The 25,817-nt window shown below is 40.9% G+C and overlaps 1 protein-coding gene across 4 annotated transcripts in view; it reads right to left on the bottom strand.

Annotated features, from left to right (window-relative positions):
* The window catches only part of celf1 (cugbp, Elav-like family member 1), a 73,891-nt gene extending 59,355 nt beyond the window's left edge, over nucleotides 1–14,536 (bottom strand). For 2 of the 4 annotated variants that reach the window (XM_069894975.1, XM_069894959.1), the window contains exons 1-2: nucleotides 14,475–14,536; nucleotides 12,180–12,238 (exon numbers count right to left, since the gene is read on the bottom strand). The gene's annotated coding sequence lies outside the window, so the exon portion shown is untranslated. Of the gene's footprint in view, nucleotides 1–2,894; nucleotides 3,068–12,179; nucleotides 12,239–14,474 lie in introns of those variants that run through there. The other 2 variants (XM_069894987.1, XM_069894967.1) reach the window with 2 other exon arrangements.
* Between the last annotated feature and the right edge of the window lie 11,281 nt (nucleotides 14,537–25,817).

The following is a 25,817-nucleotide window of genomic DNA, read 5'->3' on the forward strand; positions in this document are numbered from 1 at the left end:
TGTGTAGATGTCGTATAGGGATTTTGATTCCTTCCTGGAAGAAGCAAACAAACACATCTTCCAACATCAAGGGACAGAGAGAAACATAAAAGCTGCAGATGCTGAAATCTTCAGCAAATAAATAATAGCTGGAGGTCAGGCCGCATCCTTGGATATAAATGTAAGTCCTGATTAAGGGTCCAGAAACATTCACTGACTATTTCTACCCCCTATGGATGCTGTCTGACCTGCTGAGTACCTGCAGGAAGTCTTTGCTCAAGGATGAGGCACCACCCAGAATAAACAAAGAAATCAATTAATGAGGGAAAAAGGGAAGCTCAGACACTAGATCCTCGCCACCGTGCATGTCCTCACATAGCCAGAATTCTGCTCACCTAACACTGCAGGCAAGCCACCAAAATCAGATAGCTTTAAAAAAAAAGGCATGTAACAACAGGTGATCAATGTTACTCAACAAAAATGCTGGAAATCTGAAAATAAAACAGAAAATGCAAGAAACATTCAGCAGGTCAATTTTGAGTGATAAAAATTCCTTAGAAAAAATAGGAAGGAACAAATATCTACAACATGGCAGAGGGCAGATTGGTAGTGTAACAAAAGTTGGAGTTGTAAATATGGAATGTTCAAATTTGAAAGAAATGCAGGAAACCTGAAAGAAAGATAAAGCAAGGAAAGGAGGGGTGATTGTTGAGGGGAAAGCAAAAGGGATTGCAGCAGGAGGGATGAAGGCAGACAGTGCAGACCAGCTCTCACCACTTGTCACACGCAGGAGACTTCTGATGCTCTAGCAGATTGTGTTTAGCTTCATCACTTGTCATTTTGATTCCTCTCCCACTCTAATATGTGTCCAAGCTGGCTGCATGAATATTTTTTGCACTTTAATATTGAGAAGTACAGGGTACCTACTGAGAAGACGAGGTAGTTTTTCTCATGTTCGTGCTGAACTTCTGCGGTTGGAGCAAACCCAGGAAAAGCAGAGACGTGTTTTCCAGTAATCCTATGTGGGGTCATACTCCCTGGTTGTTACATTGATGGCTTCATACAGGTTTAACTTGCCGATAGAATGGGGGTGGTGATTATATTAAGATGATGAGTGTCCAAACTTGCCAGCCCAGACCACGAGTTGCAGGCTCAGGGTATTGGGGACTAGAGCAGGGGAACACCACATCACCGAGGAGGCAACCACAGCAGCGGACCAGCGGGGGGGGGGGGGGGGGGGGGGGTCAGTGGCTAAGAACTCACAGAAAGCTGTTGGGAGACTGGCTTGTGGAAACCAGGTATTGAGCTGGGATCCATGAGGGTTTTGATGGCAAGCAGGGCTCCCAAAGGGCCAGGTGCTGACAGCTTCCTGATCATATTGGTTGTCCAGAACCCAAAGGCCGACAAGAGTGCATCATGAGATCAGGTTCATTGATGGAACGGATAGGAGGCCTTGTGGCCATGGAGAATGGGGGGGAGGGGAGACGGCAGTGTTGGAGGAGGTGGTGGGATCCACGGACTCCATTTTGATTCTCTTTCCCTTCTTGGGGCGCTGGGTTAGTGACGCCTCTTAGCGTGGCTTTACAGGCAAATAGAAGTAAACAGATTTTGGGTATTTATATGTACATGACAACAAAGGAACTATGAGTTACTCTGTAACTGAGAGAATGAGGAAACACATATTAGAGTGGGAGAGGAATCAAAATGACAAGTGATGAAGCTAAACACAATCTGCTAGAGCATCAGAAGTCTCCTGCGTGTGACAAGTGGTGAGAGCTGGTCTGCACTGTCTGCCTTCATCCTTCCTGCTTCCAATCTCTTTTGCTCTCCCCTCCAACAATCACCCCTCCTTTCCTTGCTTTATCTCCAGTTGTGAAGCAGAGGTATGAGTTGTTTCAATGCCCATCTCACTGAGCAGTGGCAGCATTTTCTGCTTTTGTTACAGACAATCAATATTTCTCCTTTACTCAGAGCAGCAGCATTGGGCTCCTCCCGATCATCTCCTTCCTGGCAAAGCAAATAAAAGCCAAACATAATGCGCTGGAGGAATTCAGTTAATCAAGTAGCATCAGTGGGGGGGGAGGTGGGGGGGGGGGGGGGGGGGAGAATGGTCAATGTTCCAGGCTGAAGTCCTTTATCCAGACTGGGAATGCAGACAGAGAAGCCAGGGCAAAGAGGACAGGGTGGGAGGCACATGACAGGGGCTCGCATGAGATTGATGGACCAGGGAGATGCGAAGCCTGGTGGACAGAGGTAGAAGATGGGCAGAATTCAAAGGGAGAGAGAGGCAAGAAAACCAGGTAGAGGAAGACAAGTCACCCAAGGTGGAATGGATGATTCGAAGACCAATGCTGATAAGAGAAGGTGACAATAGTTGTTTAAAGACCAAAGGTGTGGTGGGGGGGGGGGGGGGGTGAGGGGGTGGCAGCAGCAGCAGTGGGAAGAGTAGAACAATCTCGGCGGAAAATGGGGATGATATGATATGGAACCAAAGAGGACAGGGGTGATAATGGATGGGGGTGGGTGGGAAAGGAGGCAAAACAAAAGCAGAGAGGAAAATGGAGGGGAATGGGGGAAAGAGTGGGAAGCTACAGAGGAAGAGAGAGGAGTCTTTTTACTTGAAATTAGAAAATTCTACATTTATCTGATTGGGCTGTGGTTTGCTCTGATGGAATAGCAGGAGTGGTTGATCTCATTTACGATGGGCCTCACTCTGGCACTGGAGAAGGTCCAGGACAGTAAGGTTGATGTGGGAATGAGAAGGGGATTTGAAATGGGATGCCATTGCAGACAGAGCCTAGATGCTCTGCCAAACAATTCCCCCACCCAGTGCTTTGTCTCAACGGTGTAGAGGCTACATCTGAAACACTGAATGTAACAATGTTCGAGAAGGTGCTCATGAATCTTTGCCTCACCTGGATAGAGGTGAAGGAGGAGGATGCTGCACCTTCTGCGGTTGCAGGGGACAGTACTGGTGGTGACGGAGAGGTGGGTCAGGAGGGATGAGCGCACAAGAGAGTCCTGGAGGAAGCGATCCCTGAAAGGGCTGGTCAGGGAAGATGTGTCCAGTGGTGGGATCTAGTTGCAGCTGGCGGAAATGACAGAGGATTCAAAAGAAGCTCAGAAATTTTTTTAAAAACTACTTTTCCATTTCTTTTTTTTTTTTTTTTTTTTTTTTTTTTTTTTTTTTTTTTTTTTTCACACCATAAATCACAATAGCCATGATATACACTTTTTCTTTTCCACACATTTACAGTGACTTTTTCTCCCTCCCCCCTCCCTCCTCCCAAGCCACCCCCCCATCCCTCCCCCCTCTCATCCATTTTAGTTATACAATCTAGGTTGCATTAATTCAGTTAGACAATGTTGTCATTCAACAAAAATACACCAGAAATTCTACTGAGTCCATTTTTTTCTTCTCTTCTCCTTCCATCAACTTAGGTAATGTTTGTTCCCGGTAGGTTTTCGCTATTGTATTTAATGTAAGGCTCCCATACTTGTTCGAATATTTCAATATTATTTCTTAAACTATATGTTATTTTTTCTAATGGAATACATTTATTCATTTCTATATACCATTGTTGTATTTTCAAATTATCTTCCAATTTCCAGGTTGACATAATACATTTTTTTGCTACAGCTAGGGCTATCTTAACAAATCTTTTTTGTGCATCCTCCAAGTCAATTCCAAATTCTTTATTTTTTATGTTACTTAGGAGAAAGATCTCTGGATTCTTTGGTATATTGTTTTCTGTTATTTTATTTAATATCTGATTGAGATCATCCCAAAATTTTTCTACTCTCTCACATGTCCAGATTGCATGAATTGTTGTTCCCCTTTCTTTTTTACATCGAAAACATCTATCAGATACTGTTGGGTCCCATTTATTTAACTTTTGCGGTGTAATGTATAGTCTGTGTAACCAATTATATTGTATCATACGCAGCCTCGTATTTATTGTATTTCTCATCGTTCCAGAGCATAACTTCTCCCATGTTTCCTTTTTTATCTTTATATTTAAATCTTGTTCCCATTTTTGTTTAGTTTTACCATTTGTTTCCTCATTTTCCTTTTCTTGCAGTTTAATATACATATTTTTTATAAATCTTTTGATTAACATTGTATCTGTAATCACATATTCAAGGTTACTTCCCTCTGGTAAACTCAAGTTGCTTCCTAATTTATCTTTCAAGTAGGATCTCAGTTGGTAATATGCCAGCGCTGTATCTCCCGTTATATTGTACTTATCTCTCATTTGTTCAAAGGATAAGAATCTACTTCCTGAAAAACAATTTTCTATTCTTTTAATCCCTTTTTTTTCCCATTTTCTAAAGGCAAGGTTGTCTATTGTAAAAGGGAGTAGCTTATTTTGCGTCAATATTAGTTTTGGTATTTGGTAATTTATTTTATTTCTTTCTACATGTATCTTCTTCCATATATTGAGGAGATGGTGTAATACTGGAGAAGTTCTATGTTGTACCAATTTTTCGTCCCATTTATATAATATGTGTTCAGGTATCTTTTCCCCTATTTTATCTAATTCTAGTCTCGTCCAGTCTGGTTTTTCCCTTGTTTGATAAAAATCTGATAGGTACCTTAATTGTGCGGCTCTATAATAATTTTTGAAGTTTGGCAGTTGTAAGCCTCCTTGTTTATACCATTCTGTTAATTTGTCTAGTGCTATCCTCGGTTTCCCCCCTCTCCATAAAAATCTCCTTATTATTTTCTTTAACTCTTTGAAGAATTTTTCTGTCAGTTGTATTGGCAATGCCTGAAATAAGTATAGTATCCTTGGAAAAATGTTCATTTTAATACAGTTTATCCTTCCTATCAGTGTTAGTGGTAGCTCTTTCCAATGCTCTAAATCGTCCTGTAGTTTTTTCATTAGTGGATTGTAATTGAGTTTATATAATTGGCCTAGATTTTTGTTTATTTGCACACCTAGGTATCTTATTGCCTGCGTTTGCCATCTGAATGGGGATTCCTCCTTAAATTTTGAGAAATCCGCGTTATTCATAGGCATTGCTTCACTTTTATTTACGTTTATCTTGTATCCCGACACTTCTCCATATTCCTTCAATTTCTTATATAGTTCTTTTATTGATAGTTCTGGTTCTGTTAAGTACACTATCACATCATCCGCAAACAGACTGATTTTATATTCCCTGTCTTTTATTTTTATTCCTTTTATATTATTATCTCTTCTTATCGATTCTGCTAGTGGTTCTATAGCTAGCGCAAACAATAATGGTGATAGTGGGCATCCCTGCCGCGTTGACCTGCTTAAGTTAAATTGCTTTGATACATGTCCATTTACTGTCACTTTCGCTAACGGTCCCTTATATAATGCTTTAATCCAATTAATATACTTCTCCGGTAAACTGAATTTTTGCAATACTTTGAACAAGTAATTCCATTCTACTCTGTCGAAGGCCTTCTCTGCGTCTAAAGCAACTGCTACTGCCGGTGCTTTATTTCCTTCTACTGCATGAATTAAGTTAATAAATTTACAAATATTGTCTGTTGTGCGTCTTTTTTTGATAAATCCAGTTTGGTCTAAATTTACCATTTTCGGTACCTGTTCTGCTAATCTGTTCGCTAATAGTTTAGCTATTATCTTATAATCTGTGTTTAGCAAAGATATTGGTCTATATGACGCTGGTGAGAGTGGATCTTTCCCTTGTTTTAGTATCACTGTAATTATTGCTGTTTTACATGAATCTGGTAAGTTTTGTGTCTCATCAATCTGGTTGATTACATCCAGGAGGGGCGGTATTATTAGGTCTTTAAATGTTTTGTAGAATTCTATTGGGAGTCCATCCTCTCCTGGTGTCTTATTATTTGGTAAATTTTTTATTATCTCTTGTATTTCTACTGTTCCAAATGGTTCTGTTAATTTATTTTGTTCCTCTATTTGTAGTTTTGGTAGTTCAATTTTAGTCAAAAATTCATCTATTTTCCCTTCTTTCCCTTCGTTTTCGGTTCGGTATAATTGTTCATAGAATTCTCTGAAGTTTTCCTTAATTTCTTTTGGATTATATGTAATTTGTTTGTCTTTTTTCCTTGTTGCCAATACCGTTTTCTTAGTTTGCTCTGTCTTAAGCTGCCATGCTAGGATTTTGTGTGTTTTTTCCCCTAGTTCATAATATTTCTGTTTTGTCTTCATTATATTCTTCTCCACCTTATATGTTTGTAATGTTTCATATTTTATTTTTTTATCCGCCAATTCTCTTCTTTTGGTTGTATCTTCCTTTATTGCTAATTTTTTTTCTATGTTTATTATTTCCCTTTCCAACTGCTCTGTTTCCTGATTATAGTCCTTCTTCATCTTGGTTGCATAACTTATTATTTGCCCTCTAATGAATGCTTTCATTGCGTCCCATAGTATAAACTTATCTTCCACTGATTCCGTATTTACTTCAAAGTACATTTTTAATTGTTTTTCAATAAATTCTCTAAAATCCTGTCTTTTAAGTAGCATGGGGTTTAATCTCCATCTATACATTCTTGGAGGGATGTCTTCTAGCTCTATTGCCAATAACAGGGGTGAGTGGTCCGATAATAGTCTAGCTTTATATTCCGTTTTCCTAACTCTCCCTTGTATGTGGGCTGATAACAGGAATAGGTCTATCCTTGAGTATGTTTTATGTCTAGTCGAGTAGTATGAGTATTCCTTTTCTTTTGGGTTTTGTTTCCTCCATATGTCCACAAGTTTCATTTCTTGCATTGATTTAATTATAAATTTGGTTACTTTGTTCTTCCTGTTAATTTTTTTCCCCGTTTTATCCATATTTGGATCCAAATTCAGATTGAAATCCCCTCCTATTAGTATGTTCCCTTGCGTATTAGCTACCTTCAAAAAGATATCTTGCATAAACTTTTGATCTTCTTCGTTAGGTGAATATATATTAAGTAGATTCCAAAGCTCTGAATATATCTGACATTTTATCATAACATATCTCCCTGCTGGATCTATTATTTCCTCTTCTATTTTAAATGGCACATTTTTGCTAATTAATATAGCCACTCCTCTTGCTTTTGAATTATACGATGCTGCTGTTACATGTCCTACCCAATCTCTCTTTAATTTCTTGTGCTCCAATTCAGTTAAATGTGTTTCTTGGACAAATGCTATATCTATTTTTTCCTTTTTCAGTAAATTTAGTAGTTTCTCTTTTCCATTTCAAAACACAATTAAAAGTGCCAGGCCCAAACAGTGGAGGAACACTGGGGTCACAGAACGAACAGACTGGGCAGAGGTTATATTAATTATCATTGCAGTACGCTTTAGTCTCATACGCCCCTCATCACTCTCGAGTCAACAGGCTGTTAGGCAATAAACTGAACAAGAATTATTCTCAACAGCAAATCGTCAGCACTGATGAAGCATTCTGGTCTGACTTGCTGACCTCCCTCTGCACTCCCTTTGCTGCTCATTAAAGAGTACCCACATACAGAGGAATCGTCACCACCCTGAGGTACCAACACTTGATTCAGCCCTCGATTCTCATTGAACACAGAGTCAAACGTCAGCTCATGACAGCATTGCTCAAAGCATTGAACTTACCACTCTGCTTTCTATATTTGGCCCTCAGTAGAAGTCACATGGCCCTTGAACTGAACAGGCAAAGGGTATTTATAGCAATCCCCCGACAAAAGGGACCTGCTTCTTAATGATGAGTCTTTAAACTTCATATCTCCCCATGTAGATGTGGCTGAGATATTTTCGCCTCTGTTGACATTACATTAGAGATGGTGAATTTAAGGTAAAATTAAGCCGATACACAAAGGAGTTTGGGGAAAAAAAAGAGTGGTGATCTCATTGAAAAATAAATGCTTACATGGGCGTACAGGGTAAATACAGGGATGGTTTCCCCTGGCTTGGGTGTCTAGAATTACAGATTACAGCATCAGAACAAGGGATCAACTATCTTGGACTAAGAAGAAATTTCCAGTCACTACCAAGAGGAAAAGTCCAAGAGCTGATCAAATACAAAGGTGTTACTGAGCAACCCAAAAGAAGAGGTGGAAAGATATTGGAAATGTGGTTCATTAAACAGAATCAGAAAGTGCAGTATACAAAGTTATTTTGCCTCCCTTGCCAACAATGTGGAATCCTCTCTGCAATTTACATTCCCTGGCTTTAACACCTTATTTTATGCTGTCACAGGTCCAATTAACCAAGGGGGTCTCTCTGCTGCCTGCCACAGGGGAACGGTAGGATCCTCCTTTTGGCTGAGGAGATACTCTCCGAATCACTGCACTAATTCCATCTCTCCTGAGATACAGCGTCACAATTTTCACTGCTTGACAACTTCAAGAGGAAGGCAGGAAGCAGCACCAGCCACTACACATGGCCTTTTTCTGATCTCACTACAATTTTCAATGCCAGTCTTTTTCCAAGGGTAGGGGGTGTAAAACTAGGGGCATTGAGGAAAAATTAGAAAGGAAATTATTTTAAAAGGACCAGAGGAACAATTTTTTTCTCAGAGAGGATGATGCATGTATGGAATGAGCTGACAGAAAATGGTCAAGGCAGGTCCAAAAATAACATTTTAAAAGACATATAGGCAGGTACATGGATTTGAGAGGGTAAGGGAGATATGGGCCAAGTGCAGGCAAATGGCACTAAGTCAGGTGAACCCAATACAAAACTTGATGGAAAAACTTAGCAAGTAACACAGCATCCATAGGGAGTTGAGGGGAACCAACGTTTCAGGCCTGGGCCCTTCATCATGTGTTCAGGTGGGAAACTTGATTGTCCCTAAAGGACATGTTTCTGTTCTTTCCAACAGAGTACTCTAACAGAGTAAAATCAAGGCTGTGATGTTTCCCCAAAACTTTGCTCAGTCTTTCTTGCCACAGTGTGGTATCTCAGCTCCAACAAATTAACATTAAAGAGAAATGAGCACACAAATTCCCTGGTTTCCAAAACAAAGGCCATGGAGCCTCCTGTGTTTATAATATATACAGTACAAGAAATCATATCTTACCTCAGCTCTTTGCACCAATCACACAGCTTCCAAACACATTATCTGCCCTGAACATACTCAACAACTGAGCTTCCACAGCCCTCTCAAAAAGCTAGTTTGAGACTTAACGCTGGGTGAAGAATCCCCAAATGGGTGACACTGACCATTCCTCCATCCACCATCAAGCTCAACTTTGAATGGGGTCAATGGGATCTATTCTTTTAATCATTGGAGGGTGTGGACACAGCATATTTAATCTTTCCTCATGAAGGAATCCTCGCATCCAACAAATCAATCTGTTGGATCTTAGTCGCACTCCCTTCTTAAGCAAAACCATTTTACCTTAAGTAAGGAAACAGATCTATACAATTCTAAGTGCAGTCTCTCCAGACTACTATCCGATTGCAGTAAAATAATCTTGCTTCTGCAACTCCAATCCTTTTGCAATAAGTACAATTTACTTTCTTTGCCAAATGTTAACTCTCAGCATTCGGTGCACAAGGACAAGTGGGCAGATCAACACCTTTCAAACCCTCATATGTAAAAATCTTCTGCTTTTCTATTTCTTTTTTCAAACCAGAGTACTCACCATTTTTCTAGTGTTCCATCTTTTATCAGACCATAACATAGGAGCAGAATCAGGCTACTGGTCCCATCATCATCTGTTCCACTATTCAAATCATGGCTGTTGCATTTTTCCTTAACTCCTTTCTCCTGCCTTCTGCCTGTAATCTTTGACACACTTACTGATCAAAAAGTTCTGCTTTAAATCTACTCCATCTGAGGAAACCTCCTCATCTCTGTTTTAAAGGGACATCTATATATTCTGAGGTTGTGCCCTCTGATCCTCATCCCTCTGGAAACAGCCTTGCCCATTGGCATAGCTAGTCTACAGACCTCTAAAACCTTTCTCTGCCCTCCTCATAGCCAAACCACTGACAGAGAAGGTGACGATCTGGAGCATGGCACTAAAACTGTGCAGGCCACCCATCTAAACTTTCCCAAACATATAGGATCTGTTTATTCCTGTTGTTTTCAGTTTGATCAATCCTCACCATTAAGTAAATGACCTTAATCTCATATGCTCCAATTTGTTGCTCTTCTATGAAACCTAATCAAAGATCTTCTGAAAGTCCAGATAGACCACATCTACTTGCTCTATTCTGCTGGTCTCAACTTTGATTTGTCAAGCATGATTGACCTTCAATAAGTCAACACAGACTCTGTCCAATCCTATTAAATGCCCTATTCCCATTTCTTTAATAATGTTATGTATTTTTTGACTCATTAATAACATATTAACATATTCTCACGAATATTGCCAGGCTAACTGGTATGGAGCTCTCTATTCTCTCTCTCTCACTCTTAAAAAGCAGGGTAACATTTCCTCTCTTTTCATCTGTGAGAGCTCTTCCAAAATTCTTCAAATCCTGCAGCTATCAACCAGTACATACCGTATGATACCGATGAGAGGACGGTTGGTTTCAGTAATCCTTGGAAAGTGGGTAGAATGCTGACGGCTGAGTGTCACGGTGCGACTGCTTTACTTCTGTGAACACTTTTGAGATAGTTGGGTCTCCATGCTACTTCAATACTGATATTTATGTCGATCTAATGCATGATTTTGTGAAATGCTACGTAAGTGTTCCAACATGGGCTACTGGATTCTTAATACACTTAAAATCACAGAAATTAAAGAAAGCTGTTCGTCAAGATCTCCTACAGAGCAATGAACAAGAACTAACCCAAACCTAATCCAAAGTCATTCATTATCAAGGACTGCAAACCAGAGGATAATACCAACCACCTTGTGAGATGTTAACAAATGTTTGGCTGAGATTCTAATTATCTGCACTCCCTCCTTGCACCCCCCCACCCCACCCCTCGCCCCATGGCTTCAGAAACCTGCAGGATTTTAATGATCACAGCACCCATACAGCATTATGGTTCATCATCTCTGAACTTGCAGGTAGCAACAGCACACATTCGTGCCTGCTGTATCGTTTAATACACAGGTGCAGCCGAAACACATTAAAAAAAATTCAGGTATACCCTGTATAACATGATTTTGAAAAGTTTTGATATAACACGGTTTTAAATTTCTGACCCACAGTTTTAAATTTGCAATTGTTAAAGTTTTATTGTTGTGGCTATTTAAACTGCCTCTTAATACTTTGCAAGAATAGTTTAAAATATTTGAAAAATAGGCACTAAGCCGTGGAATAGAGAGATTTAAGAGGCTATGATCGGACTCTGCACTATCTCGCTGTGGTACCATTCTAACTTTGGTGAAAGTCTCATGTGAGTGATTTGACACAAATCTACATTAGACAAATATTTTCTTAAATAAATGATGTTCACCTATTGCCAATAAAGATCTATTCCCAATAACAATCAGTTTTATATATCCCTTTTATAGGATTGGGACATATTAAAGTATATTGTAATAACGCTTTGAACAGTGTGGTTTTCTATAGCACTGAACTTGCTTGGAACGTATTAACTGTGTTATACAGGGTATGCTCCTAGAACGCTTCCACCAGCGTTGTCTCCGCTCCATCCTCAACATCCATTGGAGCGCTCACACCCCTAACGTCGAGGTACTCGAGATGGCAGAGGTCGACAGCATCGAGTCCACGCTGCTGAAGATCCAGCTGCGCTGGATGGGTCACGTCTCCAGAATGGAGGACCATCGCCTTCCCAAGATCGTATTATATGGCGAGCTCTCCACTGGCCACCGTGACAGAGGTGCACCAAAGAAAAGGTACAAGGACTGCCTAAAGAAATCTCTTGGTGCCTGCCACATTGACCACCGCCAGTGGGCTGATAACGCCTCAAACCGTGCATCTTGGCGCCTCACAGTTTGGCGGGCAGCAGCCTCCTTTGAAGAAGACCGCAGAGCCTACCTCACTGACAAAAGGCAAAGGAGGAAAAACCCAACACCCAACCCCAACCAACCAATTTTCCCTTGCAACCGCTGCAATCGTGTCTGCCTGTCCCGCATCGGACTGGTTAGCCACAAACGAGCCTGCAGCTGACGTGGACTTTTTACCCCCTCCATAAATCTTCGTCCGCGAAGCCAAGCCAAAGAAGAAAAGAAGACAGGGTATGCCTATAGTTCCCAGAAAAACTCTTGTAAAACATCCATTGATCAGGGGAAAACAGGGCACTAGTGTCAACCTATAACCTGAGGCCAGGTAGAAAAAGTAGAATTTAAGATGGTTTACCTTCAAGCCCTCCTTGAGTCACTCTGTTGTACTGTCCCTCTGCTGCTCACTCTCTAAATCTTAAAGAAAGCAAAATGTCAAGTTCAGGCAAAAGCCACATTGTGCAGGCAACATTTAAGAAGCTGCAAGCTGTCTCTTGGCATTGAGCCTACTACCTTCAGAACCTTCCCCACCATTTCTTACATTCTCCGTCCATCACATTTGTCACCTACACAACTCCTTCTCTCCCCCCCCCCCCATACTTTAATAACCCCATTGTTTCTCCTCCCTCTCAATTCTACCCTCCCTTTACTCCTATGGTGCCCTCTAGAACAATATTCCTCAATCCACGTAGTACAGTTAGTGTAGTGGTTGGCACAGTGCTATTATAGCTCCAGCACCCTGAGTTTGAATCCAAAGCTCTTTGTACATTCCCCCATGTCCGTATGTTGATTAGTTACATGGGTGTATTTGGGTGGAGTGGGCTCATGGGCTGGAAGGGCCTGTTACCTTGCTGCACCACTAAATTAAGATTAAACCTTAGTGTTCGAGGAACACTGGTGGTCTGTGGCAAAGACTAATATTAGTGATGTAATAAACCAATAATATGTAGTTAATTGTTAAAAAAAATAAAAATGCTCAAAAAATTCTCCAGCCAAACCAGAACAAATATCGCGGTGATTTAAGAGGATTGAGCTTACCAGTCCCCTCCCCTTCATCACATGTTTGTTATATGTAGTTCATGTGAAGTAAAAAGAAACTTAAGGTAGTTTGTGGGCAAAGAAAGATGAGATCCATTGTCTTTGGCCATTTTGGTCCCTGGAGCCATCTCTGCCACTCAATAGGGTGAGGCTCTAATACCTGTTAACCTCTAACCCTGTTAACCAGGAGCAGTCTCAATTGGGCCCCGTGTCATTCCAGTAAAAAAAATCCTCACTCTTGTACTTATATATTCTTGCAATAAAGGCCTACGCATAGTTTGCCTTTCAGATTTTTTGCTGTACCCACATGTTTTTGTGCACCTGCAAGGATTCATGTAAAAGGACAATCTGAGCACCAACAAATTTCACTGTCACCAAATAACTCAATTTTATTTTTTACCCAATAATATCAGTGGCCTTGCAACTTTCCACAAGATATTCCACCTGGCAAGTCTTTGCCCATATCCCCCTGAAGCCATTTTGCACCCTCCACAGAACTCCAACGTGATTCCAACCATCCCGTCAGTCTTTCTCACTCTATCATTTACTCCTTCCCACCTTCCTGTCAGTTCTCCCTCATCTGCCATTCCCTGCCTGCACATCCCTAACCCCCTCCACCTTTTACTCACATCAGCAACTGGCCACTTATTCCCATCTTGTCCACCTGTCCTCTTGCACCTCCAGGCCTTTTCCATTTTCTAACATCCCACCTCCAACACTTCACCATTTGCCAATGTATTAGGGTCCTTTCTGTTCAGAATTCAAGCACCCGATCTCCAATCCTTGCACCTGACATCTCCCTGCACAAAGATGGGCTTGTGATACAGGGCCTCAACCCAAAGCATCAGCCTTCACATATGTTGTCAGAAGTACAGTTATTCCAGCAGTAATTTTATTTTTGCTTTAGAATCCACCACCTGTAGTCTCTTATGGTTCTGCCTACAATCTCTCTCTTTTCTGCCTCTGTCCCACTTTACCCATAACCCCATTTTCCAATACCATCCCACCATCCATTTCCCCATATATTCCTGCTCTCTCACTTGGTTATGCCCTCCTTCCACGCCCTACCCCTTCCTTCCTATCCCCATATCACTGCTTCATTCATCCCCTTCCTACCCCCTCCCTCTGCCTCACTTCTCGTTGCTCCACTAGATCCCCTTCACCAACCACTGCCCAATCTCTCCATCATGCCACCCCTTTCCCATCACAGGTCCAGTGCTACAAACCATCCTCTACCCCTGCACCCCCATATCCCCAGTCCCACTGTTACAACAACATCCTACCTTATCTATGCCATCACCTACTCACCCCAATACCTCACCTTCTTCCCCTGTCACCTACCCTCACCCTTAAGCCGCATTTCCTCTGCTCCCATCCACCCCAACATCTTCCAGGCCAACAACCTCCTCATCCTCGCCCCAACACCCCACCGTATCACCCAGTCCAACACCCACCCTGTTCCCGCACCCCTTCCAATCCTCCCATCCTCACACCATCCCTCCATCACTTCTGTCCTCGCCCCCTACATCCCGTTCCTCTTTCCTCCTCTCCAACCTCCCACACCCCACCCGTCCTCCTTCCATGTGCCGCCTCAACTCCCGTCTTGGCGCCGTACCCGATTCCTCGCTCCGCTCCCAAGGAAGAGACCCGATCAAAATGGCGGAACTTCCGGTTGTAACAATCTGCCGGCAGTTCAGAGAGGTGTTGGGCGGGGCTTCACGGGGGGACATTCAACATGGCGGCGATCTTTCCCCACTTTGCGGGACACTCAACATGGCGACGATTTTTCCCTACTTTGCGGAGCACTCGACATAGCGGCGATCTCCCCGCCTTTGCGGGACACTCAACATGGCGGCAATATTCCACCCCCCTCCCCCCAACCTTTGCGGGGGACCCAACATAGCGACGATCCACACATATCTCAGCGGGTCGAGCAGCAACGGCTGGAGAAAGGGAATGCTCGATGCTCCAAAGGGATTTGGCTTGAAATGTCAACCACTGTTTTTCTCCGATTTGATGCTGCTCGGCTGTTGTGTCCCTAGGACACCACGTGTTTTAGCTTCATATGGCCTCCCGCGGGGCCTCATGGCGATGGTTCACTTGTCCCCAGGCCCCCTGAAGTTGGACAGAGGGCTATTTTGACTGGAGGGTGCGCACCATCACATTTACTGCCCTGAGGGTGTGGAAACATGACCTGCAGTAAACACACCAGAATGCTGGAGGAAGAACTCCACCAGTCTTTCCAGCATCCATAGGAGACGAAGATACATACCGGGCCTGAGCCTTTCCTCCATGAAAAATCAGAAGCAGGATATGTCAGAAAGTCTCCGAATTCAAACAAATGCAGACCAGCAACCGATGTTCATTGGATGTGATAAGGGATGAGGTGGAATTTATCATCTGCTCAAGGAGAGAGGGAAGGAGGAGTCACGTGATGGAGTAGTGGCCGGTCAGGGAATTCCAGCCCTCTCCCGAAAAGTTAAAAAAAAAAACACACAAAGCACAAAGGTACAAGATGAAAATTTATAATAAAGTAAAAATAAAGGTGAGAAGAAAATGGCAGCGAAGAGAGAAAAGTCAAAAACAACGGGAAAAGAGGAAGAAAGAACGTCGGAAGAAGGTGAAGGCCTTACCTGTCCGAAGAGGCCCGCCGCGGAGAGAGAAGCCCGCTCCCTCAGGTCAGTGGAACTCCCGGGGTCGGGACTACAAAAATGGCTCACAGAGCCGAGTAAAAGTGCGCAACCGCGCATGAAAAAAAATACACTGACGGGAGGGGGGAACAGCTGCGGAGTCGATCTCCACAGCTGAGAGAGACACCTGCAGCACAGCAGCAGGTGCAGAACACAGACAATAACGACAACAAGAAAGAAGAGGGTAAAAAGAAAACAAGGAAACAACAGATGGTCAATCCAGAGGAAGAAGAAGAAGAAGAAGAAGAACAGAAAGAAATGGAAGAAGAAGAGAAAGGCAAGACAATGGATGTATCTATTTTGAAAGAATAGATGGAATCAGTGAAAGAATGGCAATTACAAGAATTTAAAGAGATAAAAAGAAGAATTAAGAATGAGAAGAAAAATTGAATAAAATAGAAATGGTCATGTCAGAGATAGGAAAAAGAATGGAAAATATGGAAGAACGAGAAATAATTGTAGAACTGGAAGTAGAGGACTTAAAAGAGAAATTAGAAGAATCTAATAAAAAAGTTAAAGAGGCACATGAGCTGTTAGCTCAGAAGATAGATATAATAGAAAACTATAATAGAAGAAATAATATAAAGATAGTGGGCCTTAAGGAAGATGAAGAAGGCAAGAATATGAGAGAATTTATAAAAGATTGGATCCCCAGGGTCCGAGGAAGACCAGAATTACAGGAAGAAATGGAAGTAGAGAGGACACATAGAACTTTAGCCCCGAAACCACAACCGCATCAAAAACCAAGATCCATTTTAGTAAAATTCTTAAGATATACAACAAGAGAAAATATATTGGAGAAAGCAATGAAGTAAGAGAAGACAAAAAGCCACTAGAATATAAAGGTCAAAAAAATTTTTTCTATCCAGACATGAGTTTTGAACTCCTGAAGAAGAGGAAGGAGTTCAATACAGCAAAAACGATCTTATGGGAAAAAGGATATAAATTTATGTTAAAGTACCCAGCGGTACTTAAAATAGTTATTCCAGGGCAACACAACAGACTATTCTCGGATCCATAGGAAGCAAGAAAGTTTGCAGAACAAATACAAAAAAAGCAGAGAGATGAAGACATGTAATGAGAGTAAAAATGACCACGAACTATATGTATGTGTGTATATATATATATATATATATATACTGTGTATACATGAATGTATCCGTATTTAGAGAAAAATATATAGAGTATAGACAACAATTAATAAGGGAGGGAAAGGGAATAGAGGGGATAAGGAGGGAATTAAAAGAGTGACCTTTGTTACATATGAAAATTGAAATCTTTTCCGGGTGGGGAGGAGTTACAGTCACTGCAAAATCAGTTGACGTTTGCGAGTGAATTCGCAAATCCAAATGGAGAAGGGAGATGTGGTTGCCCGACAAGGGATAAAGGGCAACTCAGGAGGGGGAGGGAAGAATGGGGTTAAAGAAGTTTTAAATAGGAGAATAAGGAAAATGTTTGATGTTTTAGAAATTTTGTCTTATAAAGTGTTCAAAACAAGAAAGCAGAAATGGATAAGAAGGAAAGGTGATGATGGAGAAACGGAAAGGGAAGATAAACAAAGTATGAAATGGCTATACTGAACTATATGACTTTAAATATTAATGGAATAAATAACCAAATTAAAAGGAAGAAACTGCTAAATTTACTGAAAAAAGAAAAAATTGATATAGCATTTGTGCAAGAAACACATTTAACTGAATTGGAGCACAAGAAATTAAAGAGAGATTGGGTAGGACATGTAACAGCAGCGTCGTATAATTCAAAAGAAAGAGGAGTAGCTATATTAATTGGTAAAAATGTGCCAATTAAAATAGAAGAGGAAATAATAGATCCAGCAGGGAGATATGTAATGATAAAATGTCAGATATATTCGGAGTTTTGGAATCTTCTTCTTTGGCTTGGCTTCGCGGACGAAGATTTATGGAGGGGGTAAAAAAGTCCACGTCAGCTGCAGGCTCGTTTGTGGCTGACAAGTCTGATGCGGGACAGGCAGACACGGTTGCAGGGGAAAACTGGTTGGTTGGGATTGGGTGTTGGGTTTTTCCTCCTTTGCCTTTTGTCAGTGAGGTGGGCTCTGCGGTCTTCTTCAAAGGAGGTTGCTGCCCGCCAAACTGTGAGGCGCCAAGATGCACGGTTTGAGGCGTTATCAGCCCACTGGCGGTGGTCAATGTGGCAGGCACCAAGAGATTTCTTTAGGCAGTCCTTGTATCTTTTCTTTGGTGCACCTCTGTCACGGTGGCCAGTGGAGAGCTCGCCATATAACACGATCTTGGGAAGGCGATGGTCCTCCATTCTGGAGACGTGACCCATCCAGCGCAGCTGGATATACAGCAGCGTGGACTCGATGCTGTCGACCTCTGCCATCTCGAGTACTTCGACGTTAGGGATGAAAGCGCTCCAATGGATGTTGAGGATGGAGTGGAGACAACGCTGGTGGAAGCGTTCTAGGAGCCGTAGGTGGTGCCGGTAGAGGACCCATGATTCGGAGCCGAACAGGAGTGTGGGTATGACAACGGCTCTGTATACGCTTATCTTTGTGAGGTTTTTCAGTTGGTTGTTTTTCCAGACTCTTTTGTGTAGTCTTCCAAAGGCACTATTTGCCTTGGCGAGTCTGTTGTCTATCTCATTGTCGATCCTTGCATCTGATGAAATGGTGCAGCCGAGATAGGTAAACTGGTTGACCGTTTTGAGTTTTGTGTGCCCGATGGAGATGTGGGGGGGCGAAGAAGATAAAAAGTTTATGCAAGATATTTTTTTGAAGATAGCAGATACGCAAGGGAACATATTAATAGGAGGGGATTTCAACCTGAATTTGGACTCAAATATGGACAAAACTGGGAAAAAAATTAACAGAAAGAACAAAGTAACCAAATTTATAATTAAATCGATTGAAGAAATGCAACTTTTGGATATATGGAGGAAACAACACCCAAATGAAAAGGAATATTCATATTACTCGGGTAGACATAAAACATACTCAAGAATAGACCTATTTTTGTTATCAGCTCGTATGCAAGATAGAGTAAGATAAACAGAAAATAAAGCTAGAATATTATCGGACCATTCACCCTTGATATTGACAATAGAGTTAGAAGACATCCCTCCAAGAATGTATAGATGGAGATTAAAGTCCATGCTACTTAAAAGGTAGGATTTTAGAGAATTCATTGAAAGACAAATTAAAATGTATTTTAAAATAAATACAGAATCAGTGAAAGATAAGTTTATACTAGGGGATGCAATGAAAGCATTCATTAGAGTGCAAATAATAAGTTATGTAACCAAGATGAAGAAGGACAAATCACATATAATCCAACGGAGATCAAGGAAAACTTTAGAGAATTCTATAAACAATTATACCAAACTGAAAACGAAGGGAAAGAAGGCAAAATAGATGAATTTTTAACTAAAATTTGAACTACCAAAATTACAAATAGAGGAACAAAATAAATTAACAGAACCATTTGAAATAGTAGAAATACAAGAGATAATAAAAAAATTACCAAATAATAAAACACCAGGAGAGGATGGATTCCCAATAGAATTCTATAAAACATTTAAAGATTTATTAATTCCTCCCCTCCTGGAAGTAATCAACCAGATTGATAAAACACAAAGCTTCTTCTTTGGCTTGGCTTCGCGGACGAAGATTTATGGAGGGGGTAAAAAAGTCCACGTCAGCTGCAGGCTCGTTTGTGGCTGACCAGTCCGATGCGGGACAGGCAGACACGATTGCAGCGGTTGCAAGGGAAAATTGGTTGGTTGGGGTTGGGTGTTGGGTTTTTCCTCCTTTGCCTTTTGTCAGTGAGGTGGGCTCTGCGGTCTTCTTCAAAGGAGGCTGCTGCCCGCCAAACTGTGAGGCGCCAAGATGCACGGTTTGAGGCGTTATCAGCCCACTGGCGGTGGTCAATGTGGCAGGCACCAAGAGATTTCTTTAGGCAGTCCTTGTACCTTTTCTTTGGTGCACCTCTGTCACGGTGGCCAGTGGAGAGCTCGCCATATAATACGATCTTGGGAAGGCGATGGTCCTCCATTCTGGAGACGTGACCCATCCAGCGCAGCTGGATCTTCAGCAGTGTGGACTCGATGCTGTCGACCTCTGCCAGATTGATGTAAAACAGCAATAATTACAGTAATACCAAAGCAAGGGAAAGATCCACTCGCACCAGCGTCATATAGAGCTATATCATTACTTAACACAGATTATAAGATAATAGCTAAACTATTATCAAACAGATTAGCAGAGTATGTACCTAAAATGGTAAATCTAGACCAAACTGGATTTATTAAAAAAAGACGCACAACAGACAATATTTGTAAATTTATTAACTTAATTCATGCAGTAGAAGGGAGTAAAGCGCCAACAGTAGCAGTGGCTTTAGACGCAGAGAAGGCCTTTGACAGAGTAGAATGTCATTATTTATTCAAAGTATTACAAAAATTCAGTTTACCAGAGAAGTATATTAATTGGATTAAAGCATTATATAAGGGGCCATTGGCGAAAGTGACAGTAAATGGATATATATCAAAGCAATTTAACTTAAGCAGGTCAACACGGCAGGGATGCCCACTATCACCCTTATAGTTCGCGTTAGCTATAGAACCACTAGCAGAATTGATAAGAACAGAAAATAATATAAAAGGGATAAAAATAAAAGACAAGGAATATAAAATCAGTTTATTTGCGGATGATGTTATAGTATACTTAACAGAACCAGAACTATCAATAAAAGAATTATATAAGAAATTGAAGGAATATGGAGAAGTGTCGGGTTACAAGATTAACGTAAATAAAAGTGAAGCAATGCCAATGAATAATGCGGATTTCTCAAAATTTAAGAAGGAATCACCATTCAGGTGGCAAATGCAAGCAATAAGATACCTAGGTATACAAATAAATAAAAATCTCGGCCATCTCTGTAAACTCAATTATTATCCACTAATGAAAAAATTACAGGACGATTTAGAGCATTGGAAAGATTTAGCATTAACACTAATAGGAAGGATAAACTGTATTAAAATGAACATTTTCCCAAGGATATTATACCTATTTCAGGCATTGCCAATACACTTGACAGAGAAATTCTTCAAGGAGTTAAAGAAAATAATAAGGAAATTTTTATGGAAAAGGGAGAAACCGAGGATAGCACTAGATAAATTAACAGAATGGTATAAACAAGGAGGCTTACAACTGCCAAACTTTAAAAATTATTATAGAGCCGCATAATTAAGATACCTATCAGATTTTTATCAAACAAGGGTAAAGCCAGATTGGACTAGATCAGAACTAGATAAAATAGGGGAAAATATACCTGAACACATATATAAATGGGATGAAAAATTGGTACAACATAGAAGTTCTCCATTATTACATCATCTACTCAATATTTGGAAAAAGATTAATGTAGAAAGGAATAAAACAAATTATCAATTACCAAAACTAATATTGACGCAAAATAAGTTACTCCCTTTTACAATAGATAACCTTTCCTTTAGAGAATGGGAGAAAAAAGGGATCAAAAGAATAGAAAATTGTTTTTCAGGAAATAGATTATTATCCTTTGAACAAATGAAAGATAAATACAATATAACTCAAGATACAGTGCTGGCATATTACCAGTTGAGATCCTACTTGAAGGACAAATTAGGAAGCAGTCTGAGGTTACCAGAGGGAAGTAACTTTGAATATGTGATTACAGATGCAATGATAATCAAAAGATTTATAACAAATATGTATATTAAACTGCAAGAAAATGAGAATGAGGAAACAAATGGTAAAACTAAACAAAAATGGGAACAAGATTTAAATATAAAGATAAAAAAGGATACATGGGAGAAGTTATGTTCTGGAACGATGAGAAATACAATAAATATGAGGTTACGTATGATACAATATAACTGGATACACAGGCTATACATTACACCTCAAAAGTTAAATAAATGGGACCCAACAGTATCTGACAGATGTTTTCGATGTAAAAAAGAAATGGGAACAACAATTCATGCAATCTGGACATGTGAGAAAGTAGAAAAATTTTGGGAAGATCAAAACCAAATATTAAATAAAATTACAGAAAACAATATACCAAAAAATCCAGAGATCTTCCTCCTAAGTAACATAAAAAACAAAGAATTTGGAATTGATTTGGATGGTGCACAAAAAAGATTTGTTAAGATAGCTCTAGCCGTAGCAAAAAAATGTATTATGTCAACCTGGAAATTGGAAGATAATTTGAAAATACAACAATGGTATATAGAAATGAATAAATGTATTCCATTAGAAAAAATAACATATAGTTTAAGAAATAATATTGAAATATTTGAACAAATATGGGAGCCATACATGAAACACAATAGAGAAAACCTACCGGGGACATTCACTACCTAAATTAACGAAAGGAGAAGGAAATGAATAGAATTGACTCAGTGGAATTTCTTGTTTATTTTTATTGAATGACAACATTGTTTGACTGGTTTAATGTATCTTAGATTTTGTACTTTAAATGGATGGGGGGAGGTAGAGAGGGTGGGATGGGAGGAGGGAGGGGGGAGAAAATGACACTATATATTTGAAAAGGAAAATGTATGTATCATGGTCAATGTGGTTTATGGTGTGAAAAATAAAAAAAAAATTTAAAAAAGGAGAGAGGGAATGGAGAGACGATGGGGAGGGGGGGTGGTTAATGAGATCTGGAGAAGTCGATATTCATGCCACCTGGTTGGAGGGTGCTGAGTGTCCTGGACAGTAAAGTGGCCAAGTTGAGGGTCCAATGAGGGAAAAAAAAAATCGCAGAGAACTGGCATAGTGGGGTGGGAATGGAGAATGCCGAGGGAAGTGGTGTGCTATCCATCTGGAGCCTTTGGTAAAGCTCCAGGCACCCTGTAAGCAAAGTCCTAGGTAGGAAAGACTTAGCCCAGTCAAACAAACACCAGTGCATTGGGCTTAATGTCCTAGTGTGGTGTGCGGTAAAATGTTTCCCACCTTTTTAAGTTGCGATTTGCTAGACAATGGAGGCTTTTCCACTGCACTGAGATTGTCCAGTTGGGTAAAATTACAGGAGGCAGTGTGGGAACAGAGTGATTTGTAGAACAAGCTCTGGTTATAATACTGTCAATGAGCTGTATATACAGTGGGCTTTGTGCCAGGATGAAGGAGGCTGGCTGTAAATGCAGAAAATGTATTTCATCTGAACACAAGAATGTGGAGCAGCTTACCACACACACGTGTCATCTGAAGCATTGTTTGTGTCATGTTTCAAATCCATAAAGGATCATTTGCAAAAATCTTTCATTGACAGAAGCTGACTGTGATAGTACAGATCTAACACCAATGTATATAGTGTATATAGTTACAGTATCTAGACTGTGCTTACAGCGATTGGCTGAGAGCTTAGCCACGCCTACTTCTGGGCCTTAAAGGGTTGTGTCCCTTGCCAGGTCGGATCATTCCGGACTGGTCAGCCACCTGTGAAGAGCTCCTGTCTTTTGCTAATAAAAGCCTTGGTTTGGATCAACAAGTCTTTGATTCATTCGACGAACTCTACACTGACTGTCCCCCTTATATCAGCAGCTTGGTTCATGGCTGGTAACAGAGGCAGCCTAGTATGCTGAGAGTAATTCTGCCTTTCAGGAAGCAAAACAAAGTAGGTCTGGGAGGAGACAAAATGATGCTAGCCTCAAAGATTAAGCATTCAGGATCCTGTTTCCCCTCTTGGCCTGGTCAACAATGACAGTTTTAGTTCAGATTTATTGTCAGAATATATACATCACATACAACCCTGAGATTCTCCTTTTTGTGGGCAAGGTAGAATTGCCACTTATTGGTAATGCATTAAAACTGTTCACAGCATAAACAAATAAAGAACAGTAAACAGATAACAAATGTAAACAAACTGCAATACAGAGAGGATTTTTTTTTAAAAAGTCAATAAAGTGAACAAGAGGCCTTAAATGAGTCACTGATTGAATTTGTTGTTGAGGAGTCTGATGGTGGAGGGGTAGCAGCTGTCCCTGAACCTGGTGGTGTGAGTCTTATGGCAGCAATACCACTTTTCTGATCGCAGCAGTGAGAATAGTGTGTGTGCTGGGTGATGTGGATCCTTGATGATTGCTGCTGCTCTCTGACAGCAGCGTTCCCCATAGACGTTCATGATTGTGGTGAGGGTTTTGCCCCTGATATCCTAGACTGTGTCCACTACCTTTTGGAGGACTTTATGCTCAGGAGTATTGGTGTCCCCATACCAGTCCACGATGCAGTTGGTTAGCACACTTTCCACCACACATCTGTAGAACTTTGCCATGGTTTCCAATGTAATGCCAAACCACCGCAAACTCCTGAGGAAGTACAGGCGCTGATGTTCTTTCTTCATGATGCCATTAGTGTGTTGGGTCCAGGAAAGATCCTCGGAGATAGTGACTCCCAAGAATTTAAATTTGCTCTCCCTCTCCACCTCTGATCCCCAAAGATCACTGGATCATACATCTCTGGTTTTCCCTTGTCAACAATTATCTCATCAATATCTCTATTTAATTCAGATTATAAGATAATAACAAAATTATTAGCAAACAGATTGGCTAACTGTGTACCAAAAATAGTAAAACAAGCTCAAACTGGATTTATTAAAAAAAGATGAACAGCAGATAATGTCTGTAAATTTATTAATCTAATTCATGCAGTTCAAGGAAATAAGAAGCCAATAGTGGCGGTGCTTTAGACGCAGAAAAAGCCTTTGACAGGGTAGAATGGAATTATTTATTTACAGTATTACAGAGGTTCAATCTACCAGAAAAATATATTAATTGAATTAAAGCATTATTTAATGGACCATTGGCGAAAGTAACAGTAAATAGATATGTATTGAACCAATTTAAATTAAGTAGGTCAACTAGGCAGGGATGTCCATTATCTCCATCACTGTTCATAGAACCATTGGCAGAACTGATAAGGACAGAAAAAATTAAAGGGATAAAAATAAAGGAGAAGGAATATAAAATCAGTTTATTTGCAGATGACATCATAGTATACTTCTTTGGCTTGGCTTCGCGGACGAAGATTTATGGAGGGGGTAAATGTCCACGTCAGCTGCAGGCTCGTTTGTGGCTGACAAGTCCGATGCAGGACAGGCAGACACGGTTGCAGCGGTTGCAAGGGATAATTGGTTGGTTGGGGTTGGGTTTTTCCTCCTTTGTCTTTTGTCAGTGAGGTGGGCTCTGTGGTCTTCTTCAAAGGAAGTTGATGCCCGCCGAACTGTGAGGCACCAAGATGCACGGCTTGAGGCAATATCAGCCCACTGGCGGTGGTCAATATGGCAGTCACCAAGAGATTTCTTTAGGCAGTCCTTGTACCTCTTTGGTGCACCTCTGACAGGATGGCCAGTGGAGAGCTCGCCATATAACACGATCTTGGGAAGGCGATGGTCCTCCATTCTGGAGACGTGACTTACCCAGCGCAGTTGGATCTTCAACAGCGTGGACTCGATGCTGACGGCCTCTGCCATCTCAAGTACTTTGATGTTAGGGATAAAGTCACTCCAATGAATGTTGAGGATGGAGCGGAGACAACGCTGGTGGAAGCATTCTAGGAGCCGTAGGACCCATGATTCGGAGCCGAACAGGAGTGTGGGTATGACAACGGCTCTGTATACGCTTATCTTTGTGAGGTTTTTCAGTTGGTTGTTTTTCCAGACTCTTTTGTGTAGTCTTCCAAAGGCGCTATTTGCCTTGGCGAGTGTTGTCTATCTCGCTGTTGATCCTTGCATCCGATGAAATGGTGCAGCTGAGATTGGTAAACTGGTTGACCGTTTTGAGTTTTGTGTGTCCGATGGAGATGTGGGGGGGCTGATAGTCATGGTGGGGAGCTGGCTGATGGAGGACCTCAGTTTTCTTCAGGCCGACTTCCAGGCCCAACATTTTGGCAGCTTCTGCAAAACAGGACGTCAAGCGCTGAAGAGCTGGCTCTGAATGGGCAACTAAAGCGGCATTGTCTGCAAAGAGTAGTTCACAGACAAGTTGCTCTTATGTCTTGGTGTGAGCTTGCAGGCGCCTCAGATTGTCTTTTTTCCTTGATGCCAATACCATTCTCTTAGTTTATTCTGTCTTAAGCTGCCATGCTAGAATTTTGTGCATTTTTTCTCCTAGTTCATAATATTTCTGTTTTGTCTTCATTATGTTCTTCTCCACCTTATGTTTGTAGTGTTTCATATTTTATTTTTTTATCTGCCAATTCTCTTCTTTTAGTTGTGTCTTCCTTCATTGCTAATTCTTTTTCT

Source organism: Narcine bancroftii, chromosome 1, assembly GCF_036971445.1.
Source record: "Narcine bancroftii isolate sNarBan1 chromosome 1, sNarBan1.hap1, whole genome shotgun sequence".
Lineage (NCBI taxonomy): Eukaryota > Metazoa > Chordata > Chondrichthyes > Torpediniformes > Narcinidae > Narcine > Narcine bancroftii.